This window comes from Felis catus, chromosome C2 (genome assembly GCF_018350175.1).
Source record: "Felis catus isolate Fca126 chromosome C2, F.catus_Fca126_mat1.0, whole genome shotgun sequence".
NCBI classification, from domain to species: domain Eukaryota; kingdom Metazoa; phylum Chordata; class Mammalia; order Carnivora; family Felidae; genus Felis; species Felis catus.
In genome coordinates this window covers 110,162,449-110,184,719 of record NC_058376.1, presented here as the reverse complement: position 1 = coordinate 110,184,719, position 22,271 = coordinate 110,162,449, and the positions used below count along the sequence as shown (strand labels likewise).

General features: G+C 39.4%; 2 long non-coding RNA genes across 2 annotated transcripts; one reads left to right on the top strand and one right to left on the bottom strand.

Moving 5' to 3' along the window:
- Positions 1-269: 269 nt before the first annotated feature.
- Positions 270-19,172, top strand: LOC123380082. The gene is made up of 5 exons (XR_006585379.1): positions 270-618; positions 15,206-15,405; positions 15,781-15,906; positions 18,721-18,852; positions 19,111-19,172. It is a non-coding gene; the product is annotated as an uncharacterized LOC123380082 (long non-coding RNA).
- LOC109491427 lies at positions 16,690-22,185 on the bottom strand. The gene is made up of 3 exons (XR_002144773.3): positions 22,047-22,185; positions 21,045-21,271; positions 16,690-18,772 (listed from the first exon to the last, which is right to left on the bottom strand). It is a non-coding gene; the product is annotated as an uncharacterized LOC109491427 (long non-coding RNA).
- Between the last annotated feature and the right edge of the window lie 86 nt (positions 22,186-22,271).

The window sequence follows — 22,271 nt, the reverse complement described above, 5'->3', positions numbered from 1 at the left end:
CATCCCTGCGATCACTGGGTACACTCACCTGTACCTCAACCAAGCCTATCTCCCAAAAGCACGGGACTGAGCAGAATCCTACTGTATTTCCTAAACATAATCACACTAGTGTGCAACGATGTTGGTTACTTAATTGCTTCAGTGGACTCTTACAGCTGGTATTTGTAAATAACAAATAGCAATACTCTAGCCCATCCCCATTCTTCTTTTAAAAACATCCTGCTCCTTTCCCACTTGTTTATTTTAGGGAACACCTCCCTAACTCGATGTCCTCGTGAGGGCTTTCAACACAGGAACTCCTCCTTTCCCCTGGCAGGGGTGGAAATAAGATCTAATCTGGACCTGGATAATGGTAGCATACTTTTCCGGACACTAGGTCCAAGGTGGCAGACCCAGGACACAAAGAGGGGGAATCAGGGTCTGTCTCCCACGCTGATATACAAAGCCTAAGAGAAGGTACTTCTCTATGCGGCTACTAAATTATGATTAGGTAAGCCTGCTGCTGCTGGCAGCCATCTTCCCCAGAGGCACAGAGGATGTTGTCAAGTCCAGAAGAGAAAGAGGCCAGCACACCAAGAGACCAAGACACCTGAGCCTCTGGATCTGGCAGTGCCTAAGGTCAGTGCCACCAATAGGCTTTCGGTTTTAAAAGAAAAAGGGTTTTGGCTAGGGCAAGTTTGATTCGTTTTTTTGCCTCTAGTAACTAAAAGAGTCTTGATTGACACAGTTGTAAGATGAGTGATGTTGACATGTATCTTGAGTTCAGAGAAGGGAGGCATACAGTAATGACGTATGGTAATACTGCAGAAATCAGGTAGACTAATAAAGTTATATAAATGATAATGCTTACAAGAGAGTAATCAATGCAAAGTACCTCAAAGTTGTTTATAAAACAAAATAATGAATTTGTTTTAAGTTTACTTATTTATTTGAGAGAGAGAGAGTAAACACGAGTGGGGTAGGGACAGAGAGAGAGGGAGAGAGAATTTCAAACAGGCTCCATGCTGTCAGCACAGAGCCCGATGCAGGGCTCGAACCCATGAACCATGGACCTGAGCTGAGATCAAGAGTCGGACGCTTAACAAACTGAGCCACCGGGGCACCCATAGTACAACATAATGAATTTAAATAAAGGGGGTAGTGTGAGGAAACTGGTTATGGTCTCAACTCTACCTGGAGGTTGGAGTCTCAACTCTACCTCCAGGCAGCTACACATCTCCACCAAATCACAACATTTGTCAGGGTTTCGTTTCCTTGTCTGAAAATAAGTGGACTGAACTGGTTGAGCTCTAAGGGCTCTTCTACTCTAAAATCTGTAACCTTTGTCCAGTAAAGTCACTGTGGTCTGGTCCCTGTGTCTAGGAGATGCTGTTCACTGATTGGCACTGGCCTGGATTACTGTCTATTGAGGGTGAAGAGGATATTATACTGGAAGGGGGTGGGAGTCCCACACAAACCACCTGTTTATTTTGCATGAAGGGAGGGTCAGAATAGATACTGAGGATGCAATCACTATGACCATGTGATGCCTTTAAAAGGCGTATCTGTTATGTCCCAAAATAACCACTGTGATAGACAATGAGGCTGTTCAGTGTTCCACAAAATTATTCTAGGTCGTGGGTGAGTAAACCTCGATTTACCACCACCCTCTCTGAATGTCTGGCCTCCTCTGGAACAGCTCTTAGGGCAGAGGTTACAAACTGGTCCACAGATGGGTTTTGTTAGGACCACACAATATTGGTCCACATAGTATTTTTAAAATTTAGAATTCATTGCCAACATTTTTAAAAAATGGGAAATTTGCATTAAAAAATCTGGATTTCTGGCTTGTGTTAAATCAGAAGCTCTCTTTGGCAGAGCTAAACCCACATTCCCACATGGCAACAATAGACTGGGGCTGAGCAGCAGCTGTTCCTTTTAGACAAGGCAAGCATTTTCCAGGTTTTCGCAGATCTCGGTGGATTATTTTGTACAGGTAGGTTACCTTTTGGCCTCTGTAGATTTGTTAATCTGTGATCCTTGTGTTAAAGCCTGGTTATGAACTTGCCCACCCAGTATGCTGGTGCACTCAATATGGTAACAATCGAGCCTACCCTAGTACTGACCCTGGACTCCATATGGCAAAAATGATCTACATTGTGGCTAAGAAGTAACTACTTCGTCAAGAGCTACTTTCCAGAAATCTCCATCTGCAGAGTCAACTGAATACCCAATCTAGCCCAGCAAAATGGAAAATTCCACCTTTCCTTTTATTAAAATATTTCAGGAGACAAACTTTTTAACTGGCAAATTCTAATTCTGCTCTCTTTGAGTAGAAAAAAAAATCAATAATCAAATGAAGGACCAAAAGTTCAAAAGAAAGGGATTATTCTGAGGAATCATAACAAATATTCCTTAAGAAGCAAATTTATTCCAAGAAAACAAAATTTTAAAAAATCTCTTTCATAATCTCTGTAAGGGTCAAAAAGACATTGTCTCTATAAATGAGTACATTTTGAGATCAGGAAAAGTTTTACCAGATGGAAAAACAACTTCCCAATTTTCTGTATTTGTTTTTTCTTTTTCTTTTTTAATGTTTATTTATTTATTTTGAGAGAGAGAGAGAGAGAGAGAGAGAGCGAGCTGGGGAGGGGCAGAGAGAGAGGGAGAGAGAAAATCCCTAGCAGGCTCTGCCCTGGCAGCACAGAGCCTGATGCAGGGCTCGAAATCACGAACCGTGAGATCGTGACATGAGCCAAAATCAAGAGTTGGACACTCAACCAACTGAGCCACCCAGGCACCCCATGTATCTATTTTTAAAGTCAGGTTTATTAAAGTATAATTTACACTGTAAAATTCACTCTTTTTAAATTTAGTCTTCATGAATCTTGACAAATGTATACAATCACATAACCACCACTAAAATCAAGGTATTGAAAATTTCCATCACCCCAGAGTTCCTTCCAGCAACTTGGCAGTCTACTTCCCGCCCCCATGCTTATGCCTCTAGCAACTACTGATCTTTTTTCTATCTCTATAGGTTTGCCTTTTCCATAGTATATAGCCTTTTGTATTTGGCCTCTTTAACTTAATATAATGATTGATTCATCCATGTTGTTGCATGTATAAGCAACTTGTTATATTTCATCCTATGAATGCACTACAGTTCGTTTATTCACTCACTGGTTGATGGAAATTTGGATTGTTTCCAGTTTGAAGCTATGATGAATAAACCTATTAAAGACATTCATATACAGGTCTTTGCAGGAACATATGTCTTCATTCCTCTGGGTTAAATACTTAGGAGTGATGTTATTGCTGGATCATATGACAAACGTGTATAACTTTATGAGGAACTGCCACACTGATTTCCATTAGCAATTTATGAGGGTTTCATCTGCTTGTAACCTTGTCAGCACTTGGTATTGTCATTCTTTTTAATTTTAGCCATTTAGTAGGGGTGTAGTAGAGTCTCACCATGGCTTTAACTTGCCTTTCCCTAATAGCTAGTGGTGTAGAACGTCTTTCTATGTACATATTTGCCATCTGTACATCTTTGCTGGTCAAGTGTCTGTTCATATCATTTGCCTATGTTTCTAACGAGTATCTTTACACACAAGTAATTTATATATTTAGATAAATGTACTTTCTCAGATATGTTTTGCAAATATGCATGGATACAATCTGACAACAGAAAAAGCTTGTACAGATTCAAAAACAACCATCTGATTTTAAAACACCATGTCAGTAATAAAAAAAAAAAAACCTATTGGCTATTGCTAAAAACATAGTCAGTGATTTACATGGTTATTTAAGAAACTCTCCCAGACCTTAGGTCACAGGATAAATACCTGAGCCCTGGGGGAAAAGAAGGTAAGAAACTTGGATTTCTAATTCCAAAATAGAAGAAAATATCCCTGAACTCAGAAAACATGTCACTTTTCAAATGGAAAGGACATGTGGAATATCTGAAAAAATAAATTACTTTCAAGGATAAAGGAAAAAATTTTCTAAGAGCACCCAGGTGGGGAAAACAACCAAACAGATTACTTCTCTAAGGAAAAAGAAAACAAGAAAACAGACTGGACTCTGATGTATCATGCACAACTCAAAATGCTAAAACAAACAAAAAGAGAGAAAAGGAAAGAGAAAGAAGGTAGTTTATAGTCATGTTTTTCAAACACTGACTTATTAGTCAGTCATAAAATTGATTTAGTACATTGTAACTAGCGTTTATTTCTGAGTCAAAGAGAACAGAATATGGATGTAAAAGAATACAGCATATATTAAAAGTAAGGAAATTTGGTGTGTATGTGTCCCCATGTGTATATGTCACTGGGTAATAAAATAAAATGCATCTCTTAGTTTGAATTGCATTTGAAAATGCTTAAGAGAACTACAGAATCTATCAACTATATACCAGTTTTGAAAAAATACTCATAAATACTAGTTGACTGAGTAGTGAAAAAAAATTAGACTAAAAAATTACTAAGAAAATGTAGTAAGCATCTGTATCAGTCAAGGTACAAGATACCAAAGAACAAAAATTAATTTAGGTTAATTTAACTCAGGTAGATTCAAATAGAAAATGAATCAGTTGGAAGTATATTGGGTGCTGTATTAATGATTACTGTTGCATAACAAATCACTTCAAAACTTAGTGGTTTAAAACACTTATTATCTCATAGTTTCCATAGGGGCACAGCTGAGCTGAGTGCTCTGGCTCTGGGTTTCTCGCACAGCTGCCACTAAGGTTTTCAGCCAGGCCTGCAGTCGTTTTAAGGCTCACGTATTAATTAAACAAACAAGCAGACTAAACCTTTAAGTATTTTAAGCGGGGGACACAATGGAGAATATTGGATGAATATTGGAAAATACTGGATGTCAGTTTACATGATGAATGTAGCCCAAGCCTTGTATTTCTTTCTATGAATGATCCTCTGACTCTGAACAACAACAAAAAAACAAACCAAAAAAACCAAACCTGAAACCATTAGAAGGAATAACTGTTTTATCCTACAAAGAGGAGAATTAATAAGTAATTATTTATCCTACAAAGAGGAGAATTAATAAGTAATTATGTATGCATAATTTTGAATTTTTGACTATGAAAAACTTCAAGCAATAAAAAAAAGGAAAACAGTATTATTCATTCTCATGTATCATCATCCAACTTTAGTAATTATCCACAGTTTTGCTAATCTTGCCATCTTTTGAATACACTTCTTTCTGGCTAACATTTTAAAGCTTATTCTAAGAATATAAGTGATATGATATTGATGCTAATAAACAAATAGTATTCAAAAATGATTTTTTTAAAAATTAAGGCCATCATTAGATAAGTGTCTATTGAATATCTGCTATTTACCACATACCTAGGCAAATATACTATGACAAAAATTGGATATGCTCTTCCAATCTACATTAATGAGTATATACCAAATAACATAGCACAAAAATATACAAAATAAAATGTATGAGAAATTAAAGTAAAAATTAAAAAAAATCAGACATTAATCTGTTTTCTAAAGACCAAGTTAACAATATAATATACATTTTAAATGTATATTTATATATAATATACATATTATATATAATGTATATTTTAAATATAACATACAATTTTAAAGCTTACTCTTATATGTATTGAGCTTTTACCATACAGACCTATATTCTTTTCAAAAACCCATGAAACATTTTAAAAATGCTCTAAAGCAAATCTTAGTAGATCTCAAATAGTACAACTAGTAAAGGCACATTTTTTATTGCAATGTGATACGTAAATACTTATGCAGCAAGAAAACATAAATAATAAATAAAAATCCACCTGTTAGCTAAAAATAAAATGTATGTAATTATTGACTCACAGAAAGCAAAAGCATCAATGACATTCTAATTAGGAAACAGGAGTGACATATAAACACAACAACACAAAATTTAATGCGAATTGCACACAACTGCACTCAGAACAAAATGAATACCCTTAAATGCTTTTATTATTCAGTAAGAATTCATGAAAACGTGTGCTGGTTACCTACTGATTGCTTCATCTCCAAGTTTATCCTGTGAAAATGGACCTGAGCCCTTTAAATATTGTTTGCTAGCTGGCACTGAAACTGTATCAGTGGAGAGCTGGAGAGACTTTGCAGAAAGAAAAGGATTTGCTTCCTGGTTCTGGTGTCTTGTTAGGCAGCCTCCTGTAGCGTAAAGGTGGTTTTCTTCAGCACCAAACTCCAGCACTTACAGCTTCTTGAGGATTCAGCTTCTGCAGTTCATGGTGACCAACAGCACCCAGAGGTCAACAGCTCCCCAACTCACACCTCATGCATCCTCCCTCGTAAGTTTTGTGCCCACTAGGTCTTCTGCCTCCTGCAGTGCTGTTAGCTTCTCGAGCACTAGGCTCCTGCGAGACTCTCAGCCCCTCCAAATGCTTAGCTCCTGCAATGTACAATCTGTAACAGCTCCTCTTGGCCAGAAGTTTGCCTTACCACCTCCCTTGGGTAGTTTTGTAGCAAAATGCCTCCAGGAAGACACCTCCCTATGAATAGTTTTTTCTGGCACCCTAGAGGGCAGGTTTCCAGCAAGTTTCACAAGCACAGGAGTGCAAAGACTTCTCTGCCATGCCGGGAGCCAGGCAGTACCCTTTTCAAGAAGATCTGGATCTTAGCAGCACCACCACTCTGGGCTGTCAGTGTCCCAGAAGAAAACATGGGTAATCATGTTTTATATTTTTATAATCATAGAATGGGATAGGCCTTTCCAAGTTTGACATAAAAGAAAATACCAAAACATTTTATTTAGATTTTTATAGCAATGGACTGGCAAAGCATATAATCAGCAAAGGGCTATTTTTCTAGATATGCCAGGAGCTCAAATTCAGTAAGGAAATGATCAACCACCCAACATAAAAATAATGAAATATATATATATATATATATATCTCATAAAAAATCATGAATGCATACACATGTTAGAGTTGGAGCCAGGAAATATTTTTTTGCTTATTCAAATTCTATTTATCATGTCCTCCAAAAAACTTTCCAGTCTTCCAAGAGAACTTCTTTGGCATCCCTTTTATTCAATATTAAATCCTTTTTATTCATCTGGAAATACTAAGAATTTCTTTGAACAAATAATATATATATATGTATATATGAAACAGTTAATATTAACCAAAGTGAAACTAGCATTTTCTCAGCGTGAGGTCAAAGGGTTACCTGCATCAAAATCACCTGGATACTTTATAAAATGCAAATTCATGGGTCCTGCTGCAGACTGCAGAATGAGAATCTCCAGAGGACTCAGGTGGCCCAGGCAGGAGCCGATCTTAAGTGCGCTGAAAATTCTTCTCAGTTGCACTTAACTTTGAGAATCCTGCCCCTGTAAATCAATAATAAAATGTCCACCTTTGTTTTGTACAGAGCTTAGAGTATTTTTCACAAGTGCTCTCTAATTCCATGCTCACACCCAATTTGGGTGATTGTCACAGCCATTAGCCCCACTTAAAAATAAGAAAATAAAATTCAGGGAGATGTAGGACTTGCTCAGACTCCCCTAGAGAATGGTGGAGCTCAGATTTGATTGTCTTTTTACAACTACCAACTCCAGCTTCATCCCATGTACATAAACCTCCTCAAATTCACGTTTCTTCATGTCTGTAGAACAAACTCATGGTAGTTCAAACAAGTTGATGATTACGGGCAGAAATAGCAGACACAAAGGACGAAAGCATCTCGGGAACTCATGGCTCTCTGACGTGGAAACTGAGAGCCAGGGAGGTGCACGATCAGAAGGCAGGGTTAGGAACACACCGCTATAATAGGAGACAGCAGCAGGAGTTAGAGGCACCTTGAGAAGATGATAGCCAGCTTATAAAGTAAAGGAGGTATTGGCTGAAACACTCAACCTCAGCTGAGCTCAAGTTCGGATGGGATTCAAGAACAGCTGGGCCAAAGACACTCAGCGTCAGAAGCAACAGCAGCAGTAAGAACAGCAGCAAGGACCTTAGGCCAGGGGCAAGGAACCAGCAGGTCACCCAGAGCTTCTGCCTCTATGGATTCCTCAGTCTGAGCGACCAGCGTTTTCTACAGCCCCTTTCTACCTGGATGTTTGAGAATCTCTGTCACGGCAGAACTAGCTTTCTTGATGCACAGCCAGGCCTGGGAGCCCCAGTGCACAGACCCCAGTAGGGATTCTAATAGCCTCAGCCCAAGACTTTTTTCTCTCTATGTCAGGGACTTTATGCCACTGTCTGAATGTTTCCTGGCTTCACTGTCTACCCTTCACCCACAAACCCCTTTAGTGACTCTCTATGAACCTTTTCTCCCTACCCCCATAACACTGCAGCCCTCAGGTGAAGCAGGCTGTTTATGGGAATATCCCAGTGCTGGGACATTTCTGAATCGCTGGGAAGAGTCTTCCACTGAAATGACCTGCTGATCCCCTAAGGAAACCCTTAGAAAAACCTCTATAACAACTATTTGTTGGTGAGTCTTATTCTAAAGATGCCTTTTTTTTTTTTTCCATTTTCATTGCTATGTAGAATTTTGTAGTGGGACTATACCACCTTTTTACATCCATTCCTCTGCTGGTAGATACTTGGGCATTTTCCAATTTGGGGATATTACAAATACTGCTGCTGTATTAATGAACTTCTCTTGGATAGTCAGGAGTGGAATTGCTGTGTATTCTAGCTTTAAATGATAATGCTAAGGAGTGATCTATACTAGATTAGCTAGTTTTCTCACTCACAGACAATATATGAGAGCTCTTATTGCTCAGGACCCTTACTGACATTTACTATTGTGAGACCTCAACATTGTTGCCAATCTGGTGACTGCATAGTTTTCATTTTCATTTCCCTTGTGACTAAAGGAAGAGAGTACTCTTCATATGACTTTGGTTATTAGGAGCTACCTTTGTATAAAACATGTGTTCAAGTAGTTTGCCAGCTTCTCTAATTGATTGGAATATGTTCTTTACATATTATAGATACTAGTTCTTTGCCAGTTATGCAAGTCTCAAACATTTTCTTGCATTCTGTTATTTTCTTTTGATTCTTTATGGTATCATTTAACTAATTAGTTTTTAAAAACATGTTTATAATGAAACTTTTACTCCTTAAGAAATAAATTTTTTTTATTTTAAGAGAATGAAATAAGTGATTATTTGGAGGAAAGAGACTAGAGAAAATTACACATTCAATATCATATTTTTCTGTAATGTTTGAATTTTCCAGTGATCATGTATACCTTCATTCAATTTACTGAGCACATAATATGTGCCAAAACTAATTTAAGTCCTAGAAATCCATTACTGAACAAAAGGGACAAAGACTCTTAGCCTAAGAACATACAAGGTAAGATTCAATATTGTTTTTATTTAAAAAATATACAAAACTCTTATTTAGTTTCTATCAGACTTTCATTGTGAGCTCCTATACGTCTATACATAAAAACAGCATGGCACAAAACTCAGAGTAAACATTTAAAAATACGAGCAAAACCTTTTTGTAAAGGGTTGCCGTTGATTTGTCATTGATTTCAGCAGCTAATTTTCCAGAAAGCAGGCTGAAATGTCAGATCCCAGACCTCTCTAACGGATATAAATCATGCAACTTAATATAAAGATATTAATTTAAAAACACCTTATTGTAATGAGCCATTTTAAATCAGAGAGGAAAGTAGTTTAAACATAAGTCAGATTCTAGACTGAATTTGTCCTAGTCATTGATTTATACTTAAATATAAATATATAAATATATTTGGTATATAAATATGTTTAAATATAATGCAATACATAGAAAAATAAACCAATGAGTACAAAGATACGTGAGCAAGTATACCTCACTGCATTCAGGACCCACTCACTCTAGGCCTCTTCAACCCGCTCTTCATCCCCACCTCTGCCACAGTTAGCAGCCTCTTGCGTGTCCTTCAGGAGATGTTCAATCGCGTGCAAACACACGGGATTATGTATGCATTCTGTTTTAACTATTTGGTACTGCTGCAGTAAATTAATCAGGGGCTGCATATTTCTGGGGTGGGGATGATGTGCTATAATCTAGATTGAAGACAAAGTAACAGCCTCTGCCAAGCTCAGAACTGGGCCAGGTGAAGCTGGAAGAACAGCGTCTTGACAAAGCCTTTGCAGTCCCAGACTGGCTGTCCGTGCTATTGCAAGTGACCTGAAATTGTCTGAATGCTGCCTGGAGGTAGAAGTGCCCTCTATGGATGCCCAGTTTGCACCCCTCCCACAGCCCAAGCTTCAGAGTGCACATTTATGCAGAGGGCTTCACTTCCTCTCCTTCTTCCCCTTAGAAACAAAATGAATGCCAACTGGTGGTTGCCAGAGGGGAGGGGGACAGGATGGAGAGGATGGGTGAAATAGATAAAGGGGATTAAGAGGTACAAACTTCCAGTTATAAAATAAATAAGTCACAGAGATGAAAAGCACAGCATAGGGCATATAGCCAATGATATTGTAATAACTTTTTATGGTGACAGATGATAACTACACTTACCGTGGTAAGGATTTCATGGTGTATATACTTGTCGAATCACTACGCTTACACATGAAACTAATATAATACTTTATGTCAACTCTACTTCAATTGAAATATAAAATAAAATAAAATACATGTTGATATGCCACCTGAACTTCCTCCCAGATTTCTAGACAGTTCCCTCTCCTCACCACACAGCACTACACTCCATGGGTGCATCCTGCTCCTGCACTATTAACCCCTTTTGCTGTCTGTCCTCCCCTTGTTTTAGGGTGATTTTCTTGTTCCTTTCCATTAGCTCCTGTGCTGCCCACACCTGCACTTCAGGCTCCCTTGTAGGCTCACTAACCAGTGCCCTGGATAAGATATTTGAGATCTGTAAAGCTAGCAGCCTTGAGGGATCAAGTTAACGCATGTGATATATATTTTATAAACATTTCTCTGCTCTGCACCACAAATGTCTCCCCAAAATTGGGTTACCAGATGCAACAAATAAATATTCAGAATGCCCAGTTAAACTTGAATTTCAGATAAATAATAATTTTTTAGTATCATATGCCTGATGCGATCTTTAATCTGTATTTAATCTTCCAACACTATTTCAAAACCCAGTTAAGCAGTTAAGTTAAACAGTCTTTCTAATCTGCATGCCCTAAAAACCAAGTTCTAATCCCCCCTTCAATGACTGTGGCCAATGCACAGCAAAATGCCCCACCAATTTCAAAATTGGGCATTTTGAGTAGTCTTGAGCCAGCACAGGAAGCATTTCAAAGTGGTTGCTAGGTGGCAGATCTCAATTCTGGAAAGCATTTTTCAAATTCTATGAGTGCTGCTTGGTGAGAGCAGCTTGGTAATGAGCTCAAATGTGTTTAGTTTACCATTTTTCTTCCAATTTAAAATCTATGGCAAAACTGAGTTTAAAAACCACTTCTAAAAAGCTTTGCCTTTGAAATCCAATGCCAGAATGTCTAGGTAAACACAGAATTTAGTAATCATGGGCTTAATTTATTTCAGCTATTTTTTCCTGCTGAATTTTTGAGATAGTAAGACTGGATTTCTTCCAAACTAATCTGGGCAGGAGAAAACTTGAAAGTATCGGCTAGTTTTAAGTGTCCCCACATGATTCCTGATACAGTTTTACCTGAAAAGTGGCGTGTACCCAACGGATTTTGTTTTTTAATCTCAAGTTCTTTTGCAAACACCAAACTCTTCACACAAAAGGAACAGTGTGGCCTATCCAGATATCTCTTTGTTCAAATTACTTAGCAAACTTCATGAAACAAGAGCTGTGATTCTACATTCTGTGTGGATGATCCAGAGAAAGAGCAGGATCTACGAAAGGACAGAAAAGAAGAGGAAATAGACACTGGGAACTTATCACCAAAGGAAATCAGTGATAGTGATGATGGCATTCTTACCCCAATTTCCCCAAAAAGGAGTAGAACTCTGCTTAGAGCATGTTCATCATATTTCACCATCAAGATTGTGCTTAGAGCAGACTCCAAATTACACCTGATAGAATTAAACCATACCTGCATTGTTGTTCAATAAAGGTTCTCTTTTACTACCCTACCTATTCCAGGCACTGAAGAATGGGAACGAAGCAAAGAATCATGGAGATTTAGAGCTGGAGAGAACACTTTTTTCCTGATCGGTGCTTAGCTTTTGCAAAGAAATGATTTAAAGATTTATCAACAGGAAATTTGCTAATCAATTACATAATATTAGGTGGAACCATATGAAATTGTCAGTATTTGCTTATGACTTACAAACATGACAATTTTATTTGATTCTACCTAAGGCTATGCAGACATTGAGAAGTATGTGGTAGTTCTAGAAGTAGTGGAATGATACGGCATGGAATGATATCCAAGGTAAATTATAAGGTATAGAATGTTGTTAAAGGATATTTTTGCGTGTGTGTTTGTATGTGTGTGTCTACCATATGCGCAGATATGTGTTTGTTTAATCTTTATTTTTGAGAGAAAGAGAGATAGAGAAGAGCAGAGAGAGAGGGAGACACAGAATCTGAAGTAGGCTCCAGGCTCTGAGCTGTCAGCACAGTGCCCGACGAAGGGCTCTAACCCACAAACTGTGAGATCATGACCTGGGCCGAAGTCAGACGCTTAACCCACTGAGCCACCCTTGCGCCCTTAAATGTTTGTTTATATCCCACCATAAATTTGACAATTTATCAAATATAACAAACTGTTCACAGTGGATGCATCTAGAGGGCCAAGTAGGAAACTTTTTACTTTGTATAATTTTTACCATATAAACATATTCAAATTTTAAAGAAAAAGAAAACAAAAAGCCAAACCACCAAGGAGAGTACTGTACTGAGAGGTAAAGAGTCTGTTCAAGTCATGCAGTGACCTTAAACTAGACCCCATGGAAGAAAGTGGCTGCCCAATTGCTTAGCTCATCCCTGCAATTCAAAGAATAAAACAATAGCTCCTGGGACCTGACCAGTTCTGAAAGTCACTCTCCACACTGCCCTTGTGGTTTACCTGGGATCCTAATCATAGACTGTGGTTGAATGTAGAGCTTCCTAATTGACCGTCACTGGAGGGAGACCTCCCTGTCTCCCTTTCCCCCAACCATTACACTGGCCACATTTAAATAACTCTAATCTACACCAGTGTTTTCCAAACTGTGCTGAGAAGGAGGGACAATTCATCTGACAATGAAGAAACTGTGGTCTTAGAGATGAAATGACTTGTCCTCATTCCCACAAGAAGAAAGTGGCAGGCACAGGCTGAAGCCCAGCTTCCTGACTTCCAGCCAAATGTCCCCAGTCTTGAAATAAAACTGCTTATTTCTCCTTTTCCCTCAAGTGACTGCCTTTTTTTCCTCCTTCGTTTTCCTGTCAAAATTCCCACACTAGCAGTTAAGCGCCTGTCCTGAGTTTTCACACTGGCTGCTTTCTGTACAAGCCCTGCAAGTTGGATTCCGTGCCCACCACACCTGAAAGTGCTAGTTGAAAGGGCACCACGTGAGCAGCAGGGTTGGCGTTAGATGCCCTCAAGGATCGCTCTTTTCTCATAGACTGTTAGCAGGACCAGGCAGGGACTTTCTTTACCACTGTATCTATGGCTAGCCCAGGGCCTGGCACCAACCAGAAGCCAAATAAGTATTAGTTCATGACCAGGACTGCTGATCGACTTCCATTTCCGAAACTTTCCCTTTGAGGGGCTCCTGGGTGGCTCAGTCGGTTGAACATGTGACTTCTGCTCAGGTCATGATCTCATGGTTCATGAGTTCAGGCCTGTGTTGGGCTCTGTGCTGACAGCTCAGAGCCTGGAGCCTGCTTTGGATTCTGTGTCTCCCTCTCTCTCTCTCTCTCTGCCACTCCCCAATTCGTGCTCTCTCTCTCTCTCAAAAATAAACATTAAAAATAAGTAAACAAACAAACAAACAAACAAACAAAGGCATTTGAGTTTCTCTTCCTCACTGGATGCTCCCTCGGAGGGGTGCTGACAACACTGACTCCATCTTGGGTGCTCCATCATTTCCGTGCCCACGCAATGACCTCCCTCAGGGCCACGTGTTCCAGGCCCCGTGGAAGCTCATGTGTGCCTTGACCGGAATGCAGGAAGGATTGTTCTGATCTTCCCCTAAAGTAGCACACAGAAGACCCCACTTTGGGTAACTAGCAGAGATGACTGCACGCACAAGGCTCCACTTGAGCTAACTGCTAGAGCCCTTCTGATGCACAGATGGTGCCCCTTTAGGTAACTATACTTTGACCTCACCTCCATGCCCCTTGCTCTAGAAAACCTGTGGATTAAAGTCTGAGTGGGGGTGGAGAATCGCTGCTAGCACGGTGGATGGTCTGTCCGTGTGATCCTTCTGTCAGTAAGTTACCCTGATAAAACTCTATGAATGGTATGGAGTGACTTGCTTTGTTTCCCAGTCTCAAAGTGCCTTCTCAGTCTGGAGGATACTTTACTGACCCTCTTCCACCTTCTCACAGCCCTTTGCTGTATGTCCTTTGCTCGGGACATTATCAGCCATCTGTTCATTACTGAAGAACTTGAGGAGATAGAGAAAGAACCAGTCTGACATTGGGGTGCTTACATTTTGTTTGCGAAAAATAGGAATATGAATGAATAACAGAGTCACAAACAGTATGACAGTAGTGTGATAGTTATGAGCCAGATTGAGGCCAGACTGCACAGGTACTTAACCTCCCTGTGCTTTAGTTTCCTCATTTATAACATGGAGACAATGGTAGTTTCTACTTCATAAGGTTAGTGTGAAGATTAAGTTATTTAATACATTCGAAGCACTCCAAAGAGGGCCTGGTATATCGTGAGTGCTCAAAAAAATGTTTAAAAAAAGACTAAGATAATATATAAATCAATATTATACGTGTTGTAGAAAGTCTCCCTTTGGGGTGCCTGCGTGGCTCAGTCGGTTCAGCATCCAGCTTCGGCTCAGGTCATGATCTCATGGTTCGTGGGTTCAAGCCCGTGCTGGGCTCTGTGCTGACAACTTGCTCAGAGCCTGGAGACTGCTTTGGATTCTGTGTCTCCTTCTCTCTGCCCTTCCCTGCTTGTGCTCTGTGTCTCAAAAATAAATAAATGTAAAAAAAAAAAAAAAAAAATTGAAAAAAAAGAAAGTCTCCCTTTAAGAACATTTTCCCTAGTAAGAACCAATCTTCAAAACTTCCTTTGAGACTTTTCCTTGTCATTTTGGCTTTATCTTTTCATTGTACAGGAGATACTAGGCCTGTCTGAGATGGTTAAGGTACGAGAAAGAGAAAATTGAGGGGCCCCAGCTAACCGCCAGCACCAACCATCAAGCACGTGAGTGAGGCCATCTGTGTCCTTCAGATCCAGCCCATCCCACAGCTGGCTGCAGCAACACAGGAGAGCCGGGGGAGCCAGCAGAGGAACCAAGCACCAGCCCACAGGATGGTGAGAAACCATAAATAACAACAGTGGCTTTTTAAGCCACTGATGGTAAGGTGGTTGGTTGCACAGCAAAGCATAATCGAAGTTTTGCTGTCCAGAGGTGGACATGCTAACATTTTAAATATTCCAAATCCAGATGTGACGTATATACACGTAGCTATTTGCATGTTTAAAAATGCCAAGGAGGACATTCTGCATGATGTGTTTAAAACCAGCATTTAAACACGTTTGTAAAAGCATTTTTTCCTACTTAACATTTTGAATTTTTTATGAATAATTGTATATCTACACTATTTTTGGTAGTTGCATTGTAACCCTAATTTATTAACGACTCTCCTCCCGATAAACACTTAGTCTGCTTCTAATTTTTTGCCACAGTAAGAAATGTTTTGATGAACATCCTTGAACATACTTCTTTGCGTACCTCAAGGATAATTTCCTCAAGATTATATGCTGCATAGTGGAGTTCCTGCATCAAACATTTGCCTGTTTTCAAGGTTCTGAGTATGTATCATCTAATTGCTCTCCAGAGAGGCTGCACCAATTTACATTCTTACCATAAATGACTTGAAACTCTCTTTTCCCTGCACTTTTGCTAACAGTGGGTTAAAAACGTTTTTTTTTGTTGTTGTTGAGCTGGTGGATGAAGAACTATGATCTCATTACTTTTTTCATTTTATCTTTACTGTTGAGGCTGTATATATTTTCATGTATATTTGTGTCTTCTCTGAAACCTACATTCTCACTCTGCTCATTTTTCCATTGTTACCTTTTTCTTACTGATTTGCAAATGATATAGATATTAATGCTTTGTTCTTATATATTTATAAATATTTTTCTTTAATTTTTCTCTAAGATCACTCTCACAGTTTCTGGGCTTAGGTAGATTTTTTAAAAAATCTACCAACAAAGCTGTTTATTTTTATTTCTGAGACTGAATGTTGATAGACGTATTGTTTTAAAGGATACAGAAGCTTAAGTACTTTCAGAGAGTGTCAGATGCCATCCAGGTAAAATCCAGGTCCCTTAGTTTATGCCATATGCCACACTCGGTTCTCACCATATTTAGCCACATGAATCTCCTACAACTTCTAACTACAAACTCTCTGTTCTTGTGAGCTTAGTTTCTGGTATATGGAGCTTGTGGGCTCTGAAGTCTGACCATGACAGACCCAAGTTAGGATTCTTTTTTCTTTAAGTTTATTTATTTATTTATTTTGAGAGAGTGAGAAAGCACAAGTGGCGGGGGGTGGGGCAGAGAGAGAGGGAGAGAGAGAATCCCGAGGAGACTCCACACTGTCAGCACAGAGCCTGAGGAGGGGTTCGAACCCACAAACCATGAGATCACGACCTGAGCCAAAGTCAATCGCTTAAACAACTGAGCCACCCAGGCACCCCCTCAAGTTGGGATTCTTACTCAACCACTTCCCCAATAGTATGAGAAGAGCATTGTGACCCTCAGCACTTCATACTTAAGTAGAGACAGGATTAATGAGAGAGATTGAATTCTACATAATAATGACAATGTGTGACACACAGTTGGCACTTAATATTTGTTTTCCAGCCATCCTTTCATGTTTTTGCTCATGCTGGGACATGTTTCTGGGATACCCTTCTTTTGTTCTCCACCTCGCAATAGTGTACCTATTCTTCCGGCCTAGTTCTATCTATGCGTCTTTACAAAGGTATTCAGGGAACAGGGAGCTTCCCATGCATCTAATTCAGGTTGGGTATCTCCTGCTATTTTTTAATGTTTTAGATATAGTTAGCTAACAAAGGACACTTAAATTAGCACAATTATTATACCAGGCATATAACTAGTGATCAATGCAAATTGATTTCGTACATATAACAATAATTGGTATCTCAGCCTCTGGTATCTTGTACCATCGAATATTTTAATATCATCGGGGGTAAGGAGTGAAGGTGGTCAAGACGTGCAAACTTGTACTTATAAGTAAATTCTGGGGGCATAAAGGACACCATGATGATTGCAGTTAATTATTATATATTTGGAAGTTGCTAGCAGCAAATTGAAAAACTTCTCGGCACACACAAAAGTTATAACTGTGAGGTAATGCATGAGAACTCACTTGTAAACATTTTGAAATATATACATGTATCAACCATTATGCTGTATACCTTAAACTAGTACAATGTTATGTCAAATATAACTCAATAGAACTGGACAAATTAATTTTTAAAAATGGAAAAATAATATATATACCACTGGAACCTATCATTCCTCATTAGCTCAATGTATATCTTTTTCCAATTCTAAGAAGCACTTTGGCCCCACATTTTAATGTCTCTGGAACTGGTACATGTCTTACTTCAGAAATAAGCAATGGCCAGATGGCAGTCATGATATAATAGTTGGCATTGCCTCTTTATTTGTGAACATGGTCACAACTGCTCGAATTGTCATCATTTCACCGAGGTCTCTGCAATTTAGTACTACACGTGTCAAAGTCATATGATAACAGATGCTATTGAAGGCGAGAGAAATTGCCAAATTAGGTGAAAGAAATTCCAAAGCAACAAGAGGCTGGTAAAAGCAATTCATGTATTATATACGACTATCATTAAGGCATGGAATTTAATTTGTCAGAAACTTTCTTGTGGCCATTAAAAGAGAAGCTGTAGAGGGGCACTGGGGGGGCTCAGTCGGTTAAGCGTCCAACTCTTGATCTTGGCTCTGGTCATGATCTTCCGATTCCTGACATCGAGCCCCAATGACAGCACAGAACCTGCTTGGGATTCTCCCTCTTCCTCTCTCTCTCCCCCGCTTCTGCTTGCTCTCTCTTTCTCAAAGGAAATGAATAAACATAAAACAAAAAAATTGCAGAGCTTGTAATGGCATCAAACAGGATGGCCCCAGCATCAAACTTGCAGAATGAGTGTTAGTGGCTAGGAAGCAAATTCCAGAGACAAGACTAGGAAATTCTTTTAAGAAATGCTGCCCTGTCATTAGTATTGTGTGCAAAAACACATATTGATGTTCTGTATGAAAAGGGATTCAGAATTATATTTAGTGTACAAAATTTTTAGAAATACTTTACTCAATTTAATTTGCTTATGTTTCTTTTTTATATATGCATATTAGTATAAAAAAAATCTATGTGCAAGTCTAAAAGTAGTCTTTAATAAGCAAAAACACGAAAATCCTAAATGATAACATGTTGTGTAGTTAAATTGGCAACTCTTTGTCCTTTCTTGGTGGTGCATACAATTGAAGCTCTCTTTGATTTGGAAATGATAAATTGGAGGCTAAAATAGGCAGTAAGTCTGTGAATTTCCAAACTTCCCCTATTGAAGGAACAGAGTTTGGTGTCTTCTGTTGCTGTTTTGGTGGGAATGAAGCTGTTGCCTGGAAATGAGATAGGAAAGCCCTGTGATTTCTTCACAATCCTCTGCTACACTTGTTTGCAGACACAACGTAGGTTGAAGGTAAGCTTGCTTCTCATACCATGATTTTTAACTTGTTAACATAAGTCACAGATTGCATTCTGAATTAGGTAACACTTTATTTATCATCAGTTAAGCATTTTTAAATTATACTTTTCTAATATAAAAAGTAATATATGTTAGTACTGAACATATTCTGTGTTAAAAAGTGGGTATTATGATTGTGTAATTAGCTGTATTTCTTCTTTAAGTCTCTTAATTTTTTTTTTTAACTACAACTAACAAACCTAAAATTTGTAGGGAACCACAAAAGACCCCGAATAGCCAAAGCAATCCTGAAAAAAGAAAAACAAAACTGGAGACATCACGATTCTGGGTTTCAAGCTACATTACAAAGCTATAGTCATCAAGACAGTATGGTAGTGGCACAAAAATGGACACATAGATCAATAGAACAAAATAGAAAACCCAGAAGTGGACCCAGAACTACATGGCCAACTAATTTTTGACAAAGCAGGAAAAAATATCCAACGGAGAAAAAGACAGTCTCTTCAACAAGCAGTGCCAGGTAAACTAGATGGTGGCATGTAGAAGAATGAAACTGGACCACTTTCTTATACCATACACACAAATTCAAAATGGATGAAAGACTTCCATGTGAGACAGGAAACCATCAAAATCCCAGAGGAGAAAACAGGCAACAACCTCTTTGACCTCAGCCACAGCAACTTCTTATTAGACAAGTCGCCAAAGGCAAGGGAAATAAAAGCAAACATGAGCTCCTGGGACTTCATCAAGATAAAAAGCTTCTGCATGGTGAAGGAAACCATCAAAAAGATTAAAAGACAACAAGCAGAATGGGAGAACATATTTGCAAACAACATATCTGATAAAGGGTTAGTATCCAAAATCTATAGAGAACTTATTAAACTCAACACGCAAAAAACAAATAACCCAGTTAAGAAATGGGTAGGAGTGCCTGGTTAGTTCAGTAGGTTAAGCATCTGACTTTGGCTCAGGTCATGATTTCACAGTTCATGAGTCTGAACCCTCTGTGCTGTCAGCACAGAGTCTGCTTCAGATCCTCGGTTCCCTTCTCTCTCTGCCCCTTCCTGGCTCTCTCTTTCTCAAAAACAAACACTTAAAGAAATTGGCAGAAGACACAAATAAACACTTGTCCAAAGATGACATCTAGATGGTTAAGAGATGAAAAGACGGTCAACATCACTCATCATCAGAGAAATACAAATCAAAACTACAATGAGATACCACCTCACACCTGTCAGAGTGGCTAAAATTAACACAAGAAACAACAGGTGTTGGAGAGGATGTGGAGAAAGGGGAACCCTCTTGTACTGTGGGTGGGAATGCAAACCGGTGCAGCCACTCTGAGAACAGTATGGAGGTTCCTCAAGAGCCTAAAAACAGACCTACCCTATGATCCAGCAATTGCACTATTAGGTATTTACCCAAAGGATACAAAAATACAGATTCAAAGGGGTATACACACCCCAATGTTTATAGCAGCATCATCAACAGCCAAAATATGGAGGGAACCCAAATGTCCATTGACTGATGAATGGATAAAGATGATGTGGATCTTACACAATGGAATATTACTCAGCCATCAAGAAGAATGAAATTTTGCCATTTGCAACAATGTGGATAGAGTTAGAATGTATTATGCTAAGTGAAATAAGTCAATCAAAAAAGACAAATACAATATGATTTCACTCATATGTGGAATTTAAGAAACAACAGATGAACATATGGGAAGAGGGGAAGAGAAGAGAGGGAAACAAGCCACAAGAGACTCTTAATGATAGAGAACAAACTGAGGGCTGATGAAGGGAGGTGGGTGGAAGATGGGCTAGATGGGTCATGGGTATTAAGGAGGGCATTGTGATGAGCACTGGGCCTTGTTATGTATGTGACGAATTACTGAATTCTCCTGAAACCCATACTGCACTGTATGTTAACTAACTAAAGCTTAAGAAATAGATTACACTTATCTTTGAAAAATTTTTTGATGCCATTTCTTGTTTACAGAAATATCTCAGCTCAAAGTAATATATATTCAACATACAGCATTTGGTAATACAGAATAGTATAAAACATGAAAAACTTCATGCTTCATCTCACAACCCAGAGCTTGCCTCTCAAAATTTTTGGCCATCACATTCAATGTATCTAGGGCAAAAATGAGTAACTTAACACACACAGTGGATACTCACTATATCCCGGCTGGATGCATGAATGCTGGGAGAACTTGGAGAGCAGCCCATATGTCTTGCTGATAGACTTGATTATATAGATCTTATGGTCATTTTTCCCTCCAGTCTGCCTTATTCTTCGGACATAGCAGGAGCTTGGCCAGGTTACAACCAACTGTCTATTTGGCAAGGGAGCATTCTGGAGGGATGGCCACATGGCTCCTGCCCTCTTGAAGCTTACTTACAGTCTAAAGAAGACAAAACATAATAACATAAATACAAAAATAAATGCATATATGCACATTGTCATGAACCGTAGAAAAGGAAGAGAACAGGTGGCTGAGAAAATAAGCAGGGCCAAGATCTGATTCAGGAGGGGTCAGGGAAGTCCTCTCTGACGAGGAACGGGTCAGAAGGTCAAGGAAAAACAAAAGGGCAGGTTCTGAGGCGGTTAAACTTGAAGTGGGTGTGGCCTAAGAATAGTGAAGCAAAGTGTTGAGAGAAAAAACTGCCACAGAGGTAGGCAGGTCGTGCAGGGCCTGGTAAGTCATGGAGAATTTTGAATTTTATTCTATGTATGCTTGGAAACCAATTTTTTTTTGTAATTTAAATTGCATTTATTTTTGGTAAATAAATTTTGGTAAAATTCACGATTCAAAGCATTGAAGGGCCAATAGTATTGAATGAAAACTCCTCCTCCCTCCAGCTGCCTAGCCACCCAGTTCCCCTCCCCCGAGCTGCCGGTACACATCCTTCCGGAAATACTCTAAGCACAAGCAAGCATATCTATCAATCTATATTATATTTTAAGCAGGGGAGCGAGGCCATCAGATTTGTGTTTTAAGACCACCCGAATGCTGAGAGGGCACTGGCTCTCAGCGTTTAGAGCCGCGCAGCCCAACTCACGCATTTCGCAAAACTCTACTCTGCGTAGGACCAGACCCCTAAACCACCCCCTCCCCCAAACCCTGCCCCAGGGCTTTCTAAATTGCAACTCCGCATGGCTCCCACGCTCTTTCTCACGCTGTGCTCCTGGCAACAGCCTAGCGCGCCCACAGCTCCCGGTCCGGAACCCTTGAGTTCGGCACCCAGCCCACGTGTGCTCAAGTGTTTTAAACGGAGACCGGAGGGGATCGAAGACACGCCAGGGCGGGAAAGCAGGATATGGTCAGGCTGAGACAGAGGCGGGTCTAAGAGTGGCTAAAACTGGGGCGGGGCCAAGGCTGAGGGCGGGACCAAGCTTGAGGG